Raw genomic sequence first — 19,054 nt, 5'->3', positions numbered from 1 at the left:
GGCGCAATGCTATCTATGTCCTGTCTTCCATTGGGTCCTTCTCTGACTTTGACCTAAGGTTCTGACTTTCTTGCTCAGATCTCAGAGAAAGGGGCCTTTAGCAGGAAATCTTCTTGTCCATACATTCTATACATTACATTATTTCTCAGAAGTTTCTTGTAGTCTGCTCTTTTTGGCTTCTTCCTGGACGTATCTCATTTACAGAGATACAAGGCTCCTTAAGCTATAGTCTCATATGAAACATGTTATTATATCTGATTCAACTCTCAACTTCAGGATTTTGCAAAGGAAAGCCTTGTTCTTCCAAGATTATGAAAAATATATTTGATTTTCTGCTGTTTGTTAGCATACTTCCCTATTGCTTTTCCAGCTCGTTGCAACTTTATAAATCTATTTTCCTTCATGAAATACTAAAGATGCTTATGCATGGAGATCATACACTTCTCTATTGCCAGCTTATCAAGAATGTCCTTGGTTTCTATGTCTGGACCTAGCCAGGAAGAGCAAAGCTTAGACATTCCTCTCAGAGATGAGATCTGACAGCTAAATATGTACATCTTTTAATGCTAATGTGACAGACTTCAGCCTTGCAATATTGCTTTTGAAAACCAGATCCTTGGGAATATAGAACCGTGCTGCTCTAATTGAGGACTGTCGCAGGTCATTTCATGCTTCCATGAAAATCTCAGATCGGCAGACAGCCAGATAGCAGACAGCAATCTCAGATAGCAGAACAGCTATCACTGTAACTCAGAAACTGGGATATTGAGAAACCATTTCTTGACTTGGATTTACCTTTGGGGGGTTTCCTTTTAAAATTTTTATTAGGATTACACCATGTTCATAATCTTTTCCTTATTTTCCCACATTCTTAATTTTCATATATGACCTGTCCTAAACTCTCCTGTATGATTATATCTTCCTACCTTTTAAATATTTACTTCTACAATACACTCTCTGTAAAAGATATTATAATTTTTAACAGCTTATATCTACAATTTAGCACACAATAGGTGCTCAATAATGCAATTTATTGTGGAAAGAAAGATACCTTGTGATTCTTTTCCTTTTACCTGACCTGCTGATATGTTTATTTTTCAATTCACATGTCTTTACTCTTTATCATCTGAACAATTTTTGGTCCTTAACACATTTATAGAAAGGTCTGCCACCTCCTTACTTTACCTGAAATGAGTTTTCCGGCAATTACAAAAGAGCATTAAAATATTTGATTCAGATTCCAGATGAGGCAGTCCTAAGGCAGGTATGGTATGATGGAGGAAGTTTAGCCCAGCATTTCCCATCTATACCATGTTCACTCTCACTCATGACCATTGACTTCTGCTACTCCAGTTTATTTTCCAGAAAGCATCCAGAATAAACAGAAACAGCTTAGATAACTCATTCAATTAAACTAAAAATCTAATTGATTCTTGCCATTTCCCTTTCCATTCTCATTCTGACAGTAAAAGAAAAGTTCAAAAAGAAAGTTGAGTAGCATATGACTGACTGCATGACTTATCATCTACACAGGGGAAATTTTCAGAGTCAAAAGGGAGAATAAAATTAAATAAAATCATTTAATTTTGAAGCTTTTTTGTTTTACCAAAATATCAATTTATTATATTGGAGGGTATAGTAAATATTTATATTGCAACATTTTCAAAAATAAAATTGTTTCTAAAACAGAAACACAATCTTGTCAGTGAAGTAAAATTTTTATATAATTCTTTATTCTTATTATATGAACAACAAATTAAAAGTAAAATATCAGAGGAAGTACTTTGCATATTAATTTATGTGAATCAGTTTCTTTGCCTTAATTGTCTCTAATATTTTATTGCATTTTTCTTCATAAATCCATTTTCCAATATGATCATATTAGTTTATTTTTTATAAAAGCAACAGCAATCATCTTCAAATTTGTATTTAATTGTTGCAAAATTTGAAATTGAGACACTCCTTTCTTTAAACCATAATATTTTTTTATTGAAAAAGTAATCTCTCTAAAAGTGCTGAGCTGAAAACAAATTCTACTAATGGAGTATTTTCTTAAAGCCTCTTTTCTGTATTTGAATATGTAAATATTGAAGCTCTAGCATTTTCACAGATGCTGCATTGTTTTCTGCATTTAGAGTATCTATCCTTAACAAATATTTCATAAAATGAAACTCACTGAATAAGTTCTACTTATGATTATTAACAATTTTTTTCTAGAGTTGCAGGCTAAAAAGTTAAAGCCCTTCTCAGTTTTATTCCATTTTGGTGCAGAATATACATTGACCCAATTAAGAAATGACTATTCTATAATAGTATTCTTCCAATAATTTGAGATATTCAAAATTCAAAATTAAACCACATTCAATATTTTAGCTCTCTTCATTTTATATTTTCAGGTCCTCTCTTACTTTTATAGGTATAATGTCTTATCCCTTATCCCTTTGAAGTACTTGTTTTTAATAACTGCAATTCACTGAGAACTTAAAAGTTGTGTTTGCTGACAGTTTTAATTGTGGAATATTTTACTAAATATTTCCAACTAGTATTAAACTACAACCAAAATATAGAGAATTCATTTACAAAAATATATCTACTACCTTTGTAGCATGTAGATTGATTTACAACATACTTCTTCAAGGGTTCAAACATTTCTAAAATATGATTAGAGTGACAGGTAGTAAAAAGAGAAAGGACAATTATATCTGAAACAAGATATAAAAAGAAATCTAAATTTCTGCTTAAGGAGACAGCACACCGATGTCTATTGATCCATGTTGCATGTATACAAAGAACGTTTGGAACAGAATGTGAGTGAAGTCACCTAGGACGGAAGTTATTTTATCTAAATGGAAAGCCAGGCTCCTAAAAGTGATATCCACTGACATTTGTATAGACACCTGTGATAATTCCTCTTCCTGTGAGATAATCTTCTTAAAATAAGTAAGTTACCATTCACTCCACACATTTGTGGCCCACATGACCACACTCCTATAGCTTCCATTATGGATGCAAATGTCAACATTTTATTCAAGTTACATATTCATCATCAAATTTCTTGAGATAAAGGAGGCAATAATATACAATGGAGAAAAGACAGTCTCTTCAATAAGTGGTCCTGGGAAAACTGGACAGCTACATGTAAAAGAATGAAATTAGAACACTCCTTAATACCACATACAAAAATTAACTCAAAATGGATTAAAGACTTAAATATAAAACCAGATATTATAAAACTCCTAGAGGAAAACATAGGCAGATACTCCTTGACATGAATCACAGTAATATCTTTTTGGATCTGCCTCCTAGAGCAATGGAAATAAAAACAAAAATTAAAAAAATAGGACCTAAGTAAACTTAAAAGCTTTTACACAGCAAAGGAAGCCATAAACAAAACAAAAAGACAACCTACAGAATGGGAGAAAATATTTGCAAATGCTATGATCGACAAGGGTTTATCTCCAAAATATACAAACAGCTCATGCAGTTCTTTGTATCAATATTAAAAAACAAAACAAAAAAAAACAATCAAAAAAATACGCAGAACATCTAAATAGACATTTCTCCAAAGAAGACATAACAGACGGCCAAAAGGCACATGAAAAGATGCTCAACATCACTAATTATTAGAGAAACACAAATCAAAACTACAATGAGGTATCACGTCATACCAGTCAGAATGGCCATCATCAAAAAGTCTACAAATAATAAATGCTGGAGAGGATATAGAAAAATGGTACAACTTCTACACTGTTGGTGGGAATGTAAACTTGTACAGCCACTATGGAGAGCAGTATGGAAGTCCCTTAAAAGACTAAAAAATAGAGCTACCATATGATCCTGCAATCCCACTCCTGGGCATATATCCAGAGAAAAACCATAATTTGAAAAGATACATGCACCCAGTGTTCACTGCAACACTATTTAAAATAACCAAGACGGAACCAACCTAAATGTCCATCAACATATGAATGGATAAAGAAGATGTGGTATAAATACACACACACACACATACACACACACACACACACACACACCCAGTGGAATATTACTCAGCCATAAAAAAGAATGAAATAATGTCATTTGCAGCAATGGGGTGGGGGGGAAACATAGAAATTATCATACTAAGTGAAGTAAGCCAGACAGAGAAAGACAAATATCATATGATATGGCTTATATGAGGAAACTAAAAAATAATACAAATGAATCTACCTACAAAACAGAAACAGACTCACAGACATAGAAAACAAACTTGTGGTTAACAAAAGGGAGAGGGAGTGGTGGAGGGATAATTTAGGAGTTTGGAATTAACAGATACACACTACTATATATAAAATTGATAAACAACAAGGACCTACTGGGTAGCACAGTGGATTATACTCAATATTTTGTAATAGCCTATAAGGGAAAATAATCTGAAAAAGAATAGATATATGTATAAATGAATCACTTTTTTGTACACCTGAAACTAACATGACATTGTAAATCAACTATACTTTAATAAAATAAAAATAAAATTTCTTGAGATATTGAAATGCAATGCTTAAGTATTCATTAAAGCATACTTTGTCCTTGGAAGCTAAGTGTCTATTACATTGCATCTGGGAGGGTTAGGGAAGAAAAGAAAGAGTACCTTGTTATAAAAGGAAAAACCTGAAAAATATGCTAAACTGAAGGAGAAGTGAAGATGAGTATAAACTAGGGCTGCTGCAAACAGAACATAAGTATATGACACGTGTCCTAGTATCTCCCACCCTGCATGGGGCAGTCCCTAATCATTGATCAATGCTTTCTTTCCTTCTTGTCCCACATTCTGCCTTATAATTCTCAACACAAGACATAACTGTAATGTTAAATTTTCATTGGTTAGATAAACATTCAACACAGGCCATAGTAGATGCCAAAAACAAAGCCTTGTACATTCTAAACAAAGAGAGGGAGAGAGAGAGAGAGACAGAGACAGAGAGAGACAGAGAGAGAGAGAGAGAGAGAGAGGCATCTTCCATGGACAAAGTAAAGCAAAATAACAACAAATAATTCCAAGGACTTCCACAAATTTATGATGATTGATTGATTTCTGGATACAGGCTGTATACAATAAGTATATTTTAACTGATTAAAGTAGGAAAGAAGAATCTAAAGTATGAATGAATTGGAAGATACCGCAAAAATTTAGATATATTGTGGAAAACAAAACATAGAACTTACAATTACTATGTTGGATTTACAATTACTGCTGAAACATTTAGAAATTTAATTTTAAAACACAATGAAACTTACAAAGTTTAGCTCTCTTTTTGGAAAATTTATTCTTTAGATTAACAGTGACCTTCTGTCACACATTGAATTACACATATCTAACCAAAGTCCAAACATTTTGGAAGAAATGCACTCCCTACTCCTACTGAAAGGGTTCATAATTGTTTGTACAAATAAGATATACTTAATAAAAATAAATAATTGAAACTGAGGAAATAAATACTTTAATAAATGAGAAGTTATATCAATAATTTATTTTTTAAAGAATAAAATGTAGAATTTATTGTTTTATTATATTATTATTATCTGTCTTTCTAGTCTGTTATCTTGTTTTAGAGTAAGAAGTGCACACAAACTGAATGCTTCATACCACCCTACTGAAGAGGTCAATCTTGAAAGAAAATAATTTCAGTAAAAGTCACATATGTCTTGGAAATCAAAAATAATCTTTACATGAAGTAAAAGTGTTTTAGAAAAAATATTTTCTTTCAGAATCGATTATCAGCTCACACATATATATATATATACATATATGTATATATATATGATATACATGTATGTAGATATATATCTGAACCAGAAGTGGACATTAGAAATTTTCAGCAACACATAATGGAACATAAATCAGAGATTATTCATAACATTTGATTTTATTACATCCCCATATCAAAATTTTAAGATATTTAGATAATATCTTCCAAAATATAATAATACATTATGAAGTATTTTACTTTTTAGGTAAATGATATATTTACCTGCTTGACACAGAGTAGCGTTATTTTAAAATACATTGTCTTTACTCCGCAGGAAGGTGTCCCCAATAGTTTCACTACATTTCTGTATGAATCAAGACTACAATTAAAAGCAGTTAGTGTTGTAGGTGACATCATATACTCCTGCTACACAGTAATGTCCTCTGCACATCTCTTTATAACATGGAGAAAAGTTAACCCTCCTAACACAAGCTTCATAAACGGATTTAGCAATTCACAGTGCACAGACCAGGATATGTAAAGCAAACTGCAGATGAAGCTTTCTTCAGTTCTATAATTAATATCCTTTCCCAACATTAAGATTTTTGGATATGAATTTGATATCTCTTCATTTAAGTTCCAACCAGGAACTGTGTGTATGATTTGTACAACTATGTTTCTTTCCTTCTTCAGCATAGTGGCCTTGGGGTAACTGGTACTTGTCAGCCCATGGTTCTAACCCTGAGAGCTCCAGTGATTAAAAAGGAAGAAAGATGCATTGCCTTTTATAATTTAGCCCCAGAAATCATATAACACCATTTCTGCCATTCTCCTTTAGATGACGCAGTCAAAAGCTTCATAAGACAAGGGAGAAGGAAAATAAACTTTCAACTCTCAATGGGAGAAGTGTCAAAGAACTTGCAGCCATCTTTTAAAACCACGATACATGGGGACTTCCTTGGCAGTCCAGTGGCTAAGACTTCACCTTCCAATGCAGGGGGTGCGGGTTTAATCTCTGGTCATGGAGCTAAGATCCCACATGCCTCGTGGTCAAAATACCAAAACATAAAACAGAAGTAATACTGTAACACATTCAATAAAGACTTTAAAAATGGTCCACATCAAAAAAATCTTTAAAAAGAAAAACAACTTGATACACATAACAGGATACGTGTGTTTGTGTGTGTGTGTTCATGTACATATTAATATGTGTGCATATATAACTAACTCTGTATACACATATGTATATATTATATAAATATGTTGTTTAAATATTGGATGTATTTGAAAATAAGTATCATAATTTAATAAGTAGAGATGAATATATACCTGTGGATCTTTGGGAAATATATTTTTCAGCTGCCACATTAAAACCAAGTGTTCAATTAATGTGAAGTTATAACCAGATCTTCCATTCAATTAAATAAAAACAACAAAAGAAACTGAAAAATGTACAATCACATTGCTCTCATCAAAATGGTAGAAGTAGTAATTTTAATGCATTTATCTGTATCAAATATAACCTCAGTAAGTTTTATCTTTATCTTATATTTTAAAATGTTAACTTTATTTGCATATTTCATAACATAGATAACATATTACAATAGTCTTATCTATCCTGTTTATAAATTAATAGTAATACATATATTTGGGTTGAATGCTCACATGTTATTAAATAATAGGATTTGAAATAAAAGTATTTAAAAGCCACTATTTAAAAAAAGTCTCTGGGATGCAGGGTTAGACTTGATTTCATTTGATTAGGTTGATTTCATTTACACTAAGCTGAGTGCAGAAGCTTTCAAATGAAATTAAACACCTGCTTTTTGCCTACCATACGTCTGTCCATCTGTGGGTTGGGTACAGATTTGGGATCATTTCACCCTTGTAGCACCTGTGGAGTACCATTAATGAAATGTTTCTGCTTTGCACTGTAATATATTATCGTACTAAGAGTAAAGCAGACATTTTACCTCTGATCACCTTTTTTGTAAATGGACAAAAACATGATTTAGTGGTAAAAAGAGTGAAAATGTTCATCAAAATAAGTAATTTAGGAGAAGTTATCTACATTTATCTTTCTGTGTTTGCTCTTAGTAACTCAACTTTTTTGGTTCTTGAATACTGGGGCTTAGAAATTTGGGGAATGTTTTACCTCCTGTGATTTTCACTTATGGAACCTAACTTTAAATTGGATACCAATATTCCATATGTAAGCTGTATCTGGAAATGAAACTTTTACAGAGCCAATTGAAAAATACCGTTAATGATCTTTTTTATGTGTGTGTGACTCAGCATCTATTTTTTAAGATACACAGAATTTTATTTTGAATTGTAACATTATTTGTCAACTTTTTTCCCCTATTCTCTTTCTTTGCTTGAAGGACGATCGTACCAAATGCAGAATAAAGAATAGAGCTTCATGTAATGATTTGATTATAGTTTGTTAAGAATAGACTTGTTTTCTACTCATCATTCTCTCTTCAATTTTTCACTGAGCTGTGCTCTTTTAGAAATTTCGTTGAGTGGGAAGATGTGAGCTTATGTAAACACGCATTGAACAGCTGAACTGAAATGTTTATAGCCCCAAACAGGAGATTACTCATTGGCACTAGTACAATGCACAGACATTTTCATGCACGGCCTGTAATTGCAATATTGTATTTGAGGGAAAATGTGTTTGATAAAGAGTGAAAACAACTCAACAGTTGCTCAGGAAGATAACATTTGTTAAGTTAACCAAATCAATGTTTCATCTACTGGTTTCTATTTCATCAGATTTATGGAACGTTATCCTATAAAGCATGCTGAAATGCAAAATTATAATTAAATAAGGTGATAAAATTAATTCTGATTCATTCAGTTGAGTGTAAAAAGAGTACTGCTGAATTTTGTATAATAGTGTTATTTATAGTATAGAAATTACTCAATTACCTTGTCATGCATTTTACTATTTTTGCCATTTGTGGAAAAATGTAATATCAATCCAGTCTTATTATTTTTAATCAATCTATTCAAAATGTTTTGCTGTAGCTGGAAAAAAAAATGGATTTAGTATGGTATTATTTTTCTTAAACGAATTACATATACTTCCTCACAGATTCTCTTCAAGTTGGTCATTCAAATCTCAGGATTTTATAGAAAACAAAAAGATCGACTCTTTTGATTAGCATATTTAACTGATACAGCCATAACTAAGATGCTTTTGGGAAGAGATGGCAGATAGATTTCATGCTTTCATATCTCTCCTTCATAATCCCTCTGCTGTAGTTGGTATAGCTTTTTATCTTGTTCTTACTTTTTCAGCTTTTCAAACTTTGACCTGAAAACAGAACCACTTTTCAGCTTTCAACTCAGAGTTTGAAAGAGCTGGAACGAATGTTACCCCATCCTTAGAACAAAATAAAAAGCTACACTAACTACAAATTAATGACTTTTCTCAAAAACATTGGAGAACTGAAGGTCAAGCCACTTACCTGAAATCTAAAGAAAGATAGGTCACTGAGGAGAAAAATGGAATTTGAGTATTAGTTTACCTGGGACAAATAGTTGGTCATATAATCTAGCCAGTAGATTCAACTAGAATATTTAAATGAGTTGCTAAAGACTGATTATGGGTTAGAATGACAGTGTGAAACTCTAGCAGACCTAAGACAAAGGGAGATTTGCAGGTACTTGCAGGCTCTTTCTCTTGGAACTCTACTGGGTGCTTACATGAAAGATCAGGGAAAATACTTATAAAATTATCCCATCTGAGATTGAGTTGGTAGGCACAGAAGGCACTCCCAAAATCCATCCAGAACATCACACAAAAATAAACACATATAGTAGTATACTCTATATAATATGTACATAAATATATGTTTAAAATATAATATAAAAATGTACATATATCGCTTAATATACATGGATTTTAAAAAATGTAGTCTGAGTTAGAGGAAATCCACTGCAACAGAAAGAGGAGGAGAGAAATACAGGGAAAAATAAGAAATTCTAGCCTTGGCTGAGGGGTAGGAGAGAATAATCACTGGATGGGCTAAAGAGAAGAATGAAGAAGACAGAAGAAAGAATCACTGAATATGATGTGGAATTGTAGACATTTCCCAATCTAAACAAAAGAGAGAAAATAGGCTAAAAACAATGAACAAAGCCTCAGGGAACTGTAGGAATACAATGAAGAATCCAACATTTCTATCATTGGAGTCCTGGAAGAAGAGAAGAAAGTGAGTGGGGCTGGAAATTATAAAAAGTAAATGAAGAAATAGGGATAAACTTTTCAGAAATTTGTCAAAAATATATAAACCAGAGACAGAAGACACCTTACCTACAGGGGAAAAAAAACATTTGAAATGAGAGCAGATTTCACATCAGAAACCATGGACACAAGAAGTAAGTGCCAAAATATTTTTCAAGTGCTGAGGAATAAAACTCTTAATCCAGAATCCTAAATCCAGCCGCCCCCCCCCCCCCCCCCCACCGCAAAAAAGAATCCTTCAGGAGAATTCAAGAAAATTCAAGGAGAATTCAAGAAAATCTCAAAAGAAGGTAAACTAAGAGAACTTTTTGTCCACGTGACCTACCCTAAAATAAATATCCATATCAAACTGATACAAAGAATTGAATAAATAAGTAAATTGAAGAGAAGGTACAAATCTTCCTTACTGGAGACTTCTGATTATAAATGCAAAAGGAATGAAGTAATGACAAAGATTCTCCTTAATCAAATATTAGACCCCTCTTAGCTCTTTTTCAATGAGACTCCGTCTTTGGGCCATGTCTTCAAGAGCAAGAATCCTGCTAAGTCAGTTTAATAAAAAACCTCACCCTCAATATCTTATCATCTTTGATATTTGATCAAATTCCTCATTGCTTACCATCCCCCAGATGCTACCTGACCACCCTGGCCTAGCTACAAGAATCCTGTCATGTTGGTTTAGCCAGAGTCCTTCTTCGCTTTCACCAGATATTCCTTCTTAGTAATTTCCATCTGCTGACCCCTATTCCTTGGCTATAAATCCCCACTTTTCCTTGTTGTATTAGTTGAGCCTGATTTCACTCTCTCCTGCAGCTATAGTCCCTCTAGAATAAAGTCTTCATTATCATCTTTAACAAGTATCATGAATAATTTTTTAATAGTTAATACAGAATCAACATTAGAGCACCACAGTAATGGTTGTTATGGGCTAATTCATCTTCAAATTTCTGGTCAAAACTTTAAGGAGAAGCAGAATAGTTGCATAGCTTCAAAATATCTCCCTCAAAATATGTAATTACTATGGTGATTTTTACATATGTCCAGAAATGGAGTTTGGTTCCCTTCCTCTTGAACTTAGTAACTTGTTTCTATACGATAGAGTTTAGAAAAGAAAAAGCAGGAACTTTATAATAGAGAAACATGACAGATACCACATTAAGTGATCAGGTTATCACTAAGAATGAGTCATGATGATATCATGTATCTCCTGATACAGTGGGATGAAAAGAATACCACCACTGTTGTATTTACACATATTCAAGTAGAAGGATGGTGGTCTATAAGTTATTTGACTAGTACCATTCAAAATGTCTAAATTTTAAAAAATGAGAGAAAAACGTTACAGATTAAAGTAGGCTAAGGTGACATGATATCTAAATGCAATGTAATTTTCTGTATTGTAAACTGGAGTGAAGAAAAGGCAATAGTGAAAAAACTGGAGGAATCTGATATAGTCTGTAATTTAGCTATTATTATGGTACCAAACTTAATAAGTTTTGATAATAGACAACATATATAAATCTATAAAATCAAAAAGTTGAAGGAAACCCAGGCAAGATAAATCCAATAAAGAACATGCCAAGACACATTATTAAATTTTAACATTAATGGAAGGTGAGTGAAGAATATAAGGAAATTCTCTGTACTATCTTTGCTCTTCTGAAATACATTATTTCTAAATTTTAAAAGTTTTTAAAACTCTTGAGATAAATATCTGTTATATTTCCAGCTTCAACAATTATCCCTCAAAATGCTATCCTATCTGACCCTTGTTTTTACTATATCTCTACTTAGATATTAATTATTTTGTGATATCTGCAGGAAATACAACCCTCAAATATGCACATATAAGTAAAATACACTTTTTGAAATATTTACACTTAAGAAACGCATTCATCTATTTACATCCTTTAATGCAAGCCTTCGTTTGAATTTAAACATGGATGAGTCAATAATGCTAATCTATTGCACGATCATAGAAAAATTGTTCCTGACAGCACTGTTCTCTCATCTAGAAGAATATTCTCATGCACATAAAATTGCTCCTTAAGTGATGACAACTTCCTATTTCTATTAATAGGGACAATGTTTTTTTCTGCCCTTAGACTGCCTCTGGGAAGATATCCTCCCACATGAGACTGTGCTTCAGTGATACTGCTTTCCCTTTTTCACAATAAATGGCTTGTGTATCAATTTGTATTTCAACACCTATGTTATTTTTAATTCCTTCAAATAATCTTTAGACTTGGCATAAAGTTATGTTCCACACTCTTGTGATCTTCAGGAGGAAAATTTCCTCTACATATTTAAGTGCCCTTGAAAGTCCTTTCTACTTTTTTGAGAAACACTATCTTCTAGACAATGGTCTTGTATTTTTCTTACACCTTATGTATGGCAGTACAAATGTATTAATTCAAAATTTAGATTTTGAATTCATAGATGTAGAAAATCCAAATCACTACAAGCCAGAAAAACAGCTTCATTTTTACCTGGAAGTTTAAACCTGATTTGGAAAGACTATGAACATTTTACATCTCCCTTTTCCTCTTTGTTATACTACAAAATCAGTGATGAGTTAATCCATTCTCTTTTAATATTCACTATGCTCTTTTGTCATTTAATTATTGATAATTTATTCTTATTCCTACTTTTTCTCATGTTGATCACCATAAACAACAAGGTCCCAAATTATCCAAAGTCTATAGCATTTGAAAAGTATCAATCCAGATTCACTTCCCATAAAGTATTTTCCTTGAAGATCATGGCTTCCATTGAATTTACTTCATTTGAATTACTAAAATATATATAAGAAAAACTAAGGGGAAAATGGGGATTATTTACACGTTGTAAAGTGTTGAACTGTTTTTACTATCATCATTCTCATATTTACTCTGTGATAAGGGTATTATTAATCTCCCTTTGAAGGGAAAATTCAAATACTGAGCACTCTAGTATAATGCTTTATTCCATGCTCTTTTTTATTAGTAATATTTTGCAGGTTATATAATCTTCTTTACTTTAAACTTCTCTGCTAAAATTTATATGAAATACAAATAGAGTGTTTAGAATATAGTGAAAACTCTAAATAATTTGAGTTATGACTTAAGGATATCAAAAGAGAGAGAAAGGGGGTTAGAGATTGTCCCCAGCGTAAATGAAAATGTTAGAAAATTATTAGACTTGTAAACATTGATAAATTCTGCTGTATTTATATTACCATCAACTTGATGTCCTAATATAATTCTTATTTCAGATCTCTGCAAATAATTAGCATATAGCAAGTGCCTCTCTCACCTCCACAATCTATATCCACCTAAAACAAAGGGATGCAAAATTCAAACGTGGTTCAATAAAGTATTATTAATTTCTTCCTGGTTTGGTATCTTTTATAAAAAATATAAAAATGACTTTTTAATCTTGATTAGGTTGTCTGTAATTACGTCTAGCCCCAAAACACATGGGTCAGTTCTTATTCTCACAGTTGATTTATTGGGTGGATAAAAAGAAAATTAGGTCATGATGTATTTGTCTGGGTTACCTTAATGGGGAATCTCATATATTGATTAGTCCTTCTGAGAACAGCATCCTAAAACTCTTTTCAGGAGGACATGGCACTCTAATTAACATCCATGGTGCATCTGAGGATAAGAGAGGCTTGCTTAGTAGAGAAACTAAAACTACAGTTGCCTTGACAACGAGGGGTAACTCAGGGCTACTCTTCATATGACTTTCTTGGTATGTGTAAAATTCTACTCTGAGATTAATGACTTTTCCTTCCTCAAATTGATTTTTCAGAATTATGCCCCTTGGAGATGCTGAAGACATTAGCCTTATTTACCAAATGAATTACAGTTAAGAATCTGTTTTGTTCCTTACCCAAACTTCCAGTTTCAGACAGCAAAATCTATATGTTTACCTATGAACTTGTAGAACTACTCCACACCTTTACAATGAGAAAAGATATTCTCTTTATCTGAACATGATTTTGGTAACATGAGGTATAGGTACTCAGTATGAGAGCCCTTTGGCACAAAGTAAAGGTAACATGTCTGAGCTAAATTATGGGAACCTCTAATCTTTTTTTAGAACTCTAGATAAAGCCAATGCATTAGGCGAAAGACTGCATGTAGCAATTCAGAATATAAGTACAATAATATTTCCCTTGTGTTTCTCTATACATTTTGCAGACGTACATTGTGTATAATTTTGCAGGATGCCTTCACAGGAGTCAGAATTATGTCAATTTTCCAATCTATGCTGCCCCTTTCTTGCTCTTATTGCCATAGAGTATTTTTATTTCTTATTAAAAAATGTAATTCCTAACAAAAAGAGATTCTTGATTGTAACTTTTGTTTTAAAAGAACAGAATTCAACCAATATATATGTATTAAAAAGGATAGTGATAATTTATTCTCCTAAAATAGTTTCACAAGGTGGAAAGGCCTAATATAAACACCATGCAATTTTCTAGGGTTATTCAAAAGACCTGTATATCTAGAGTGACCTTCACAAGGGCAAGAGGCTGTCCAAGATGTAAATATATCATAGACTTGTATGTCATAGTGGAAAGTTTGAGAATAGTTTCAGAGGTGGGAGAGAATGAGAAGAATATAAGTATATATTTGAAGGGAGGTCCAATAGAACTTTTTGATCAAATAGATTAAATGGGGGCTTCCCTGGTGGCGCAGTGGTTGAGAGTCCGCCTGCCGATGCAGGGGACACGGGTTCATGCCCCGGTCCGGGAAGATCCCACATGCCGCGGAGCGGCTGGGCCTGTGAGCCATGGCCACTGAGCCTGCGCGTCCGGAGCCTGTGCTCCGCAACGGGAGAGGCCACAGCACATGAGAGGCCCGCGTACAGCTGCAACGGGAGAGGCCACAGCACATGAGAGGCCCGCGTACAAAAAAAAAAAAAAAAAAAAAAAAAAAAAATAGATTAAATGGTAATAAACGAACAAACAAATAAATAAAAGAATCCTTCCAGATTTCTCATTTTGGTAAATGTGTGTTGAAGAGAGTAGAAACAGAACAGGTAGAAGAGGTATAAACAGGCAAGCTTCAAAAGCATTATTATTTAGTGCATTATGTTTATGTGATTAGGAGTTATCAAATAGGGAATAATATATAGTCAATGTAATACACAAGTTTGGGCTTATGAAGATTTTTGTCTGAATAGGTGAAAATGGTGATTTCGATATGATTTATGGAATATAGAATCTATACCATAGGTAGTATCACAATGGTAAGAACCAAGGGATGATTATAAATTGTGAGTAAGTCCTGGTAACATGCCCTGAGGGACTTCAAAAAGTTCAGTCAGTTGAAGTGCCTATTTAAGTGATAATGAATTTTAGAATTTATACATAAAGTTGCCTTAATATGATTATTTCAGATGGCAAAAATGTGTACAATAAACTAAATTAACTCAATTTAATGTTGTATAATATGGTAACCCCAGTCTACAATTTTCTAATATTTTAACGAGGCGAATGAGCTATGTTTGACAGTACTTTGTGACATTGGGGACATCCTGGCAACTGCAGGTTACATCTCAGTAAATTCCTGGTGGGAAAAAACTGTGAACAAGGTAGCCAAAGGTGAACTGGTGGCTTTTCAGTTCACAGGAATAAAAAGTGACAGCAGTAAAAATATAATAAAGATTGCATTCAATGTGGCATGCTTCCTCTGCCACAGCTTTGCAGAGAGAAAATGGTGAAGATTTTCAAACTTTGAATGAGGACCTGTCTTAGTGACACAGAATAGCAAGGGGGTATTTGATACGATTTTAGATAAGTAAATACATGATTTATCATAAAATAACATTACAAGGTATGCTAAACATTTGCAAATGATATTCTTCAAACAATGGTAAACTAAACTGGATGAGGTCAGTGTTCATTTGGCTTAAACTGCATCCCGAATATGGAGGTTCAAATAAATTTGAAGTTTTTATCATTAACTTCCTGGACATTCTTATTGAACTAATGACTGATTTTATAGTAAACAGCATCAATAAATGTCCATTGATAAGCTATATTTACCTACATTCAAGTTTACTTTCCATCTCTACTGGCATCCTGTTTAGATAAGTAAACATTCTTAGAGAGGTTTTTTTGTTTATTTAATTTTTTTTTTGCTATTTTTATAATTGATAAAAAAGTCTCTATTTCTCCAAGTTAACAAAAAACTCATTTTAAAGGGGTTGACTTTAGAAAATTAAATTAAGCCTCCCAAAGATTCTGTTATAGCTGGTAATTCTCTTCACTCTGATTATGCAAAATTGAAAAAGGGCTCAGGAGACCAAAAAAAAAAAAAAGAAAAAGAAAACTAAGCATGAAATTAAAATATAAATAAAATGAGTGTAATGTTAAAACTTGTGAAACTGGAAATAATACACATAACCTTTACAAGGTGAGCAGAAACATACCAGGGAAAATGAAATGATTAAATTAAACAATCATTCTCTCTACATTTACTTTGAGTTTTGTTTTTTATTTAGTGTGAAAGCCAGAAATAAAAATGATATGCTTTCCTTCTCAGCACTAAACATTTGCCAGGGATAATATTATATTACTCTCCTCTAAATTTAAAAGGGGTAATAAACAATATGAGAACACATTCATAAATAAGATCATGTTTCCAGTAATTGTAGCAATCATATCTATGGAAATCATAACCTATTAAGGTTAAAGGGAATTGGACTCTTCCCTCCCCATGTTGTTGCCCTCTCACTTCCCAGCCTAGTACCATATACCCAAAAAGCTAAAGCCTTTACTAGGTCACCATTTTTTTGGACTTTCTAAAATCCACAACAAATATATGCACATTTGAGTGCTATTTTTTACTCTCACTATTCTACTTAAAGCATAACTTCCAAAGTTCACTTTATAAGCAAGGCAGATCAACTTAGAAACAGAACTAGCCCACATGAGATCATCTTTGAGAATGAAATGTACTGACCAATTAGGAGGTTCCTATCTGGTTTGGCCAATTATCTGAAGAGTAAATTGTTTCTTTCATGAGTAAATCATTTGTGAGACATTATTGGGCAATAATTTACCTAGGCTTTTTAGGCTATGTTATACTTGATTTTTCTAGACTCTCTAAATAATCAGCTATATTCTTTGACATTTTCCTATTTCAATGCATTTATCATCTGTCAGTCATATGTTGAAGTCATCATGCATATACACAAAACTTATGTCACATTCAATTTACTATTCAGCAGGTCTTAGAAGAACAATCCCTCAAGTTAAAATTGTTTAAGATGACTAACTTTCAACTACAGCACATGCAAGAATTAATCACCTAGTTTCAGGCAAAATGCTTTCAGTAATGGTTATCTCACCACCTCATGATGGGGTCTGGAACGTATCTCTGTTCCTTATGCTTAAAATAACTTTTATTCCTTTTCACTTTGGGCATAAATCTGTAAAACCATCAATTTCAAATGTCTATCATTGTAGGTCAGACTTCTCTTATACAGAAAGGACTTTGTTTAATAACTTAAAGATAGTCTCCAAGTGAAAAAATTCCACTGTACTCCAAATAATTTATTCTGATGTGGAATAAGATACTACTGTGTGTTCACAGTCACAGGCACTCCACAGTTGTACATGCTATTCTCCAAGAAAAATATGTTTGTCATTGCCCCTATATTTTGATAGTAAAATTAATTTCATGAAAAGGAAGCTCAATATATTAATGACTTGCTAATTATGTTTTAATTAACTTTTAAAAGGTTAATTCCTAACTAATTTGTTTTGAATTTTAAGTCCATTAAAACTTGTAATCCCCCTATTAATATTGATCTTTAGTGTCATCTGTGTTCATTGAAGGGATTAAAATAACAGGCAAATATGTTAAAGAGTATAAGGTAAGGGCCTATAATTCAAGCCTGTTTTTCTGTTTTATTTTTTTTTTATTATTATTTTACTTATTTATTTTTGCGGTACGCGGGCCTCTGACTGTTGTGGCCTCTCCCCTTGCGGAGCCCAGGCTCCGGATGCGCAGGCTCAGCGGCCATGGCTCACGGGCCCAGCTGCTCCGCGGCATGTAGGATCTTCCCGGCCTGGGGAACGAACCCGTGTCCCCTGCATCGGCAGGTGGGCTCTCAACCACTGCGCCACCAGGGAAGCCCAAAGCCTGTTTTTAATCAAGTGTTTGCAACCCCTATTATTTTTCCTCAATTATATACAGCTATATTTTCTTTTCTTCAATCATGTCTAATGATGGAAAGATGGAGGGAACCATTATGCCATCCTCTATGGAGGGTCCGCCAAACAATTCCAGACTCTATTTTCTATTGAAAAAGTAGCTCTCTAAATTTGATAACAGTAAATATTTAATAACAAGATGATAGATTTAAATTTTTGTCTTACACTCTAATTTTAGGAATTTGTAATAAAAATATATTAAACCAGTTACAGCAAAAAAAAGTCCATAATTAGATTATGTGTGTGTATCTATTACTATGTATGGTGTTGTACTGCTTGGAAGGCCATCTAGATTTCAACCTGAAATCAAAAGATATAAAATTAATATTGGTTTGGTGATCACATACTACAACTAACTAGCCAATATGTGAATTTCCTTAATGACCATTGACATGTGACTGATCAGCTGTTGCTTACTATTTGCTCCAGGGCCTTGTGGACTCCTTTCTGGATGACATAGCTAATGCAATTATTTGAAAATTTAATAATTATAAAAAATCTTATATACAATAAAAAAAAATTTTAATAATTTTATCCATGTAATATTTTTTGTCCTATGAGACTCAAGGAATAAGTCTATTGGTTCTTCCCAATAAAACTTTAAAAATATGTAATGATAGCTATTTTGTTCCTCCAGAGAAAAACATCTATCAATGTGATGCATCATTAAGTCCAAACATATATCTGAACAGAGCTGTAAGATATGTAATATTGAATTTCCATGGGGTAAACCATAAATATTGAAGTTAGCTTAAGAAAATGTGCTGTTGTTTTTTAAAATGAGATATATAAACATTCTATATTGCACATTTCTATCTGCACTCACTTAAATTTGTCTCATTTTCTATAGTCTCT

Source organism: Neophocaena asiaeorientalis, unplaced genomic scaffold (genome assembly GCF_003031525.2).
Source record: "Neophocaena asiaeorientalis asiaeorientalis breed wild unplaced genomic scaffold, Neophocaena_asiaeorientalis_V1.1 scaffold175, whole genome shotgun sequence".
In the NCBI taxonomy this organism is placed as follows: domain Eukaryota; kingdom Metazoa; phylum Chordata; class Mammalia; order Artiodactyla; family Phocoenidae; genus Neophocaena; species Neophocaena asiaeorientalis.
Note: the sequence above shows the minus strand (reverse complement) of the source record.